This window comes from Cricetulus griseus, chromosome 3, assembly GCF_003668045.3.
Source record: "Cricetulus griseus strain 17A/GY chromosome 3, alternate assembly CriGri-PICRH-1.0, whole genome shotgun sequence".
NCBI classification, from domain to species: Eukaryota; Metazoa; Chordata; class Mammalia; order Rodentia; family Cricetidae; genus Cricetulus; species Cricetulus griseus.
This window is the reverse complement of record NC_048596.1, coordinates 115885281-115891569: the sequence shown is the minus strand read 5'-3', so window position 1 is coordinate 115891569 and position 6289 is coordinate 115885281.

The window sequence follows — 6289 nt, the reverse complement described above, 5'->3', positions numbered from 1 at the left end:
AGACTCACCACCATTCCTGCCTCTGTTATTTTTAAAATCTAGCATATCTCATATTTTAAAAATGCACTCCAAGACTAGACATGGTGGCATACACCTTTAATTCCAGTACCTGGGAGCAGAGGCAGGAAGATCTCTGTGAGTTTGTGGCTAGTCTGATCTACAAAGTGAGTTCCAGGCCAGTTAGAATCTACTAAATGAGACCCTGTCTCAATCAAAATCAGTCAATCAATATTCGAAATCCCTGAGGTATTCTTCCCTTTGCTTGTTTTGTCCATTTCCCCTTTACTTTCTCAATACATTGATGTGTTTATTTTAAAGTCCTTGATGCAAACGCCAACACCTGGGCCATCTCTGAATCTATCATTATCTGGATCTCCCCTCCCGACTCCAGGCATATGGTCCCACCTTTTTGCAGGTCTAGTCATTTTTTTTTTTCTTAAATCTCATGCTGAAATTGCAAAGACTGCATAGAATGTGACCATCTGCCCAAGGAAGCTCCCTTTCTCTGCTAGGTGAACTAGGCAGACAGGAAATCCCCTCATCTTAGGGCTGTACTGGGTCAGGTTGGATTTCAGCTCCCAGAGACTCAGTCTACCTTTGGTTCACTCCTGAACTCAGGGCAGGCTCTTTATTTTATTTTATTTTTTTTTGCCTACATGTATGTTTGTGCATCATGGGCATGCCTGGTTCTTGTCAGAGAGTTTGCTGGACCCCCGGAACTGGGATTACAGATGGTTTTGAGCTACCATGTGCATGCTAAGAATTGAACCTGGGTCCTCTGGGAGAGCATCCAGTGCCTTTAACCACTGAGCCATCTCTCCAGCCTTAGGGCAGGCTCTTGAAGGAGTTCAACAGAGAGATGGGCAGATCTTGATCTCCTCTGCCCTCAAGGACTGTGGAGAATCAGTACCATCTGTGAGAAGTTTTCAGCTTGCTTTTGTAGACTATTAAATCCTCATCTTCCCAACTTGGCTGTCCTCTTATACTGGCTTCAGACTTGCTATGTAGCTAGGCATGACCTTCAACTCCTGATGACTCTGCCTCTCTCTGTCTACCAAGTGCTGGGATTATACACCTGTGCCACCCTCCCACTAGCTAATTGTGAAGGGGAAATTGGCCGTGTTGGTTGTTTGGGGTTATTCAAGTCTCCCCCTCTGTCACTTAAGCAATGTGAGCGTCAAGATCTCCACTGGTTTCTCTACCAGGAGCAGCCTTTCTGCAGGACTCAGTTCTGTGTACAGCCTTGAGCTGTCCCTAGTCAGTGGGTGTCCAGGTGACAGGGTGTGTAGGAGCCCAGTGTCCCAGTGTCCATACTCTCTGTGGGGCTTTCATGATTTTGTGTATTGTAAACTCTTGGTGGGGACTTTGGTTTCTATACACTGTAAATTAAGAAAATGTCTTGGGGGGTGGTGGTTGGCCATTCTGAAGTTCCTTACTCTTCAACTTCATCTCTTTGGCCACTGCTAAGAGCTGATACCCCTCCCCCAGCAGTATCTCTGTCAGAGCCAAGCTCCAGCCTTCAGCCTGTATCCAGAATTGGCAAAGGCTTGCAGGAGAGAGGCTGCCCATCTTGGCTGAGTGGCCCCATCTCTCTAAACTTTTGGTCTCTCTAGCCTTCACCATTCTATAGCTTTTTGATGCCCTTAAATCATATTTATGGAAACAGGGATATAGCTCAGTGCCTGTTTCACAAGTGCAATTCCCTAATATCGACCCCCAAAAGTCAAATGTTTCCTATTTGTTATCAAAGAGAACATCGGCCCATAAGAAGCTATATACCTCACTTAGAAGCAAAGCGTTGAATCAGGACAAACCTAGACACAATGTTTCACTATGAATGTGCTTGGACTTTATTCTACAATGTTTGTGGGAAGCATGCAATTTCTCATAAGGTTGCTGCTCATGTCCATTAAGCAAAACTGGGCTCAGGCATGCCAGTTTAGCTTGTTGGTGTGGGTGTAAGTTCAGCTACTCCCCAAGTCCAGTAAGTAACATCCCCGTATTCATTCAAAGCAGGAATACCAGGCCACTGCTCACCTCTTTCCACCTCCATTTACAAATGTGATGGAAAGCAGAGAGCAAGGAGCTGGCAGACCACAGAGCATAACCCACAGACTCATCCTGTCTCCTTCCCTTCTGTCTCCCAAGCAAAGGGCCCATCCTCTCAGTCAGAACCAAGCTTGCCCCTGTGTCCTTGGGTCCTGTGTCTTTGACTCTAATTCCAGAATGTTCCTCCTATACATACAATCATGCTGTGTATGACCCTCCATAGGTAACAACAGGTTTGTTTGTCCTTGGGACACAAGATGCTGACCTTGCAGAACTCATGAGGGTTTTGCTGAGGGAGCTGAGCATCCTCCACATTCCTCATTAAAAGGTCTGTAGTTACCAGTCCCTTTCATCAGCATGAAGGGCCCTTACCTGCAAGTTGGAGGTGAGCCAGGAGAGAGAAAAGTGAAAGCCACACTTTCTACACTGCCCTTGTAATTGCTCACACTGGCTCTCTGCAGGCTCCACAATGCCTTACTTAGCAGGTTCTAAACAGTTTACCCAAGGTTCTGAGACTTCCTAGAGGGAGAAAGGGAGGGAGGGAGGGAGGAGGGAGGGAGGGAGGGAGGGAGGGAGGGAGGGAGGAGAATAGTGGCAAGGAAGGCCATTGTTTAGTATTCCAGCATCGTTTTACTGTGCCTTAACTACCCACAGTAGTTAGCCTGAGCAATGTCACAGAGAGAGTAGTAAGCCCAGATGTATGTAAGTGACAGCTGGATGGCTAACCTCCCAGAAAACCTACAGCATCGACCTCCATAAGAGCAGCAAGAATGACACCCGCAGTGAACATACTGCCAAAATATCCAGTCTCAGAATCTTCTTCCTTCTCTTGCCACTGACATGGAAACAGCCTCTGACCACACCTGCCTTGTCACTGAGACTGAGTCCTTCAGACAGGCTGGGCAGCATCTGGTAAGGCCTGCTCCTTCTGTGTTTGCCCCTCCCAGGCTCTGTCCCTTCCAGCTAAGCATGTTTACACCCAGAAGGCTTGTGTTTATCCAGGAAACTAACTCAGCTTTGGCTCTCACCCTTCTCAGGTATGGAGGAAGGAAGGAAAGAACATGAACACATACAAAAAGACCCTTTGAAAAACAGTGATTCTGTTTTTTTGGAAATGTGCCTTGCCGCAGCCCAGGCTGGTCTTCAACTCTCTGTAGCCCATGCTGGCCTTGAACTAGAAAACCTCCTGACTTAGGCTCCCAAATGTTGGATTGTAGGCATGTACCTCCAAACCCAGCTGAAAAGACCTCTCTGTCTTCATGTACACCAGAGGAAGGAATCTGATCCCACCATGTGGTTGCTGGGAATTGAACTCAGAACCTCAGGAAAAGCAGTCAAGTGCTCTAAACTGACCAGACCCCTGAAAAAGCCCTCTTAATCTGCCGTGGGTCTGCAATGGTGAGTGCACTGTGCAGCTGGATGGGGGAGGGAGCTAGGGGAGCAGCCTGGGCTTCAGAACAAAAAGATGGGAGCTTAAGGGGCTGAGGGCAGCTTAGTTCTGGGGAAGTGAATTATCTGTTCCTGGGAGAATGGAGAGAATGAGCTAGGACAGGTTGATGGGCAAACCTATCGGCTCAGTTTTCCTAGCAATGTGGAAATATATGATTGACACATTCAAAGTCAGTCAGATGCCATCAAGGGTTTGGGCAGGAGTACGGAGCCACAAAGCTGCCATAGGTTAGCAAAAGTATTAAAATAATGTGGGTTCTCAGCATTTAACAACTGCACTTCCGAGCGTGGGAACTGTACAGGAATGCTCACCGTGGCGGTGTTTGCAGAAGCAGCATCTACCATCAGCAGGGTGTATAATAAACTGTAGCATATTCATAATGAAATGTTATCTAGCAGGGAAATTAACCAAGGCTGCGGGCATTAGCATAGGCAAGTCACAATCATCAAAGAACACATATGGGATGTCTACTTGTATAAAAGTCAAAAGCAGATAAAATAAATAACATACTACTTAAGTCAGGGGTCAACACACAATAATTCTCACGCCAAATCCAACAGACAGCCTGTTTTTTAAATAGAGTTTTACTGGATTACAGTTGTCCATTTACATATAGTCTATGAGTCTATGACCATTTTCTTTCCACAAAGGAAAACCAAAAAAGCTGCAAGAGATCATAAAAGGAATTACTCTCTGGCTTGCTGAGAAGTTTGTCAACCCCTGGTTTAGGAACACACCACACACACACACACACACACACACACACACACACACACACACACACACACGAATGGCAAAACTACCAAGGAAATACCTGTTACAGTTTCAGGAAAGGAAAATCTCTTAATGGATGGATGGATGGATGATTGTGTAATTAGGGAAAGCCCCACACATACTTCTGGAATATGGTCAGCTCCCGACTTAATATAATTCTACTTAAGAGTCTTTGACTTTATCGTGGTGTGAAAGTGATTCATATTCATTAGAAATCATACTTTACATTTATATTTATTTTATTTTTGCAGTGCTGGGCTTGAAAGACAAGGCACTGGACATGCAGTTAAGAGCTATACTACAGCCTCTAAATTTTGACCTTTTCCTAACTACTGATACCCAGCATGGTTAGTGTATTCAGTGCAGTGTGAGCTGGGCATTCAGTAGGTTAGTGTGCTCAATGCGGTGCTTTGCTGTGTTGCTTTCAATCTGTCATGAGTTTTCTGAGTTGTATACTAGCACCTCCGTACTAAAGGACTTCAACTGAGTAGGAATTGCATGAGGGTTCACTTTAGTATTAATACAGTAAAAATAACTATTACACAAGCCTGGAACAGAGTTGTTAGGGAGGCTCATCTTCAGGGTGAGAAGAGGATGTAACCCAAGGCTAGTCACAGTGAGGATAGAGGCTGGACTTACAGAGGCTAATTAAAGAGGAGAGGTGGGGTTCAAGCAAACTGAGGGACAGGCAAAGAAGGGGTCACAGAAGTCGGGGTGTCATATGGAGGCAGGGAACTGCAATCAGGAAGCAACTGAGGAAGAGCAGGTGACACACACAAAGACAGAGGCAGAGATGGCACTGGTGGAAGAACAATGGCAGAGAGGAAGAATGACGACAGAGAGAGAGGAGAGTGAGGACAGCTGACAGACAGGGAAGAACTGTGCTCCTGGACACAGCGAAAAGAAGATGGGGGAGAAACCAGAGCCCAGTGGGGAGAGGGTCTACTCTGCAAAGCATGCAGACACAGGACGGGTGAGGTGCTGACTCCTCCATACACCCCCTGAATTCTCTCTGCAATGTCCACATGGAACGGTGTCCTGATGAAAGATCTAGTCCCTGCAGGTCACTGGAGTCAAGTTTTCTTAGGATGCCCCAAACACTGTGGCAAGGTCTTAGAAGAAGGCTAGCGGGAAGAGGACATTACCAAGCTCAGGAAGCTGGAGGCTGGAAGGACTGTTTTCCATGAGGAGCTACAAGGTACAGCAATCAAAGAATGGACTGCCTGCTCCCAATGTGGATTAGCAAGACGTTTCCCTCCTCATTCCTTATCTTCTTTGTGCCTCAGAGATGGAAGAAAAGAACCTGACATTCATAGAAAACCTACTGTGTGGTAGGAACATTCCAGAAACTCAATCTCCTAACAGGGGAACTTGACATTTTTTTTTTTTCAAGAGGAAATGATAATGGTGGATGGAAGATGGGAGCCAGTGTTTTTGTTTTTTAATATCACATCTATTTGTGTGTGTGTGTGTGGTGTGTGGTGTGTGTGTGTGTGTGTGTGTGTGTGTGTGTGTGTGTGTGTGTGTATACATGCATGCTAGTGTGCATTATTTATGGAGGTCAGATGACAACTTTTGGGAGTTGGTTCTTGCCTTCCATCATGTGACTATGAAGATTGGCAGCAAGCACCCTTACCTGCTGAGCCATTTCGCCGGCTCCTGATTGTGTTGGTGAAGACAACTTTACATTCCTAGAATACCCTAAGTGTTCTAGGATTTCAGCTGTTTCTATCCTTTGAACTACCACCATCAGGCAGAATTTCTGGCACAATGAGAACTGCTAAATATTTGTAGAACAGAAGACCTCTCAGGTCTCTGCTAAAGTAGGTTTTCTGTGAACCTATAAATAACCAGGAGACAAGGGCAGGAGAGTCATCCAGAGCCCGTGGGAGAAACACCTGCACCCAGACAAGCCCCGCCCACAGGACCAGGCAGCTTCTCATATAAGGATGGCAGTGATTAACTTGATCCACAAAGAGTGCCAAAACCACATAGAAACTGAGGCTGCAATGGCTC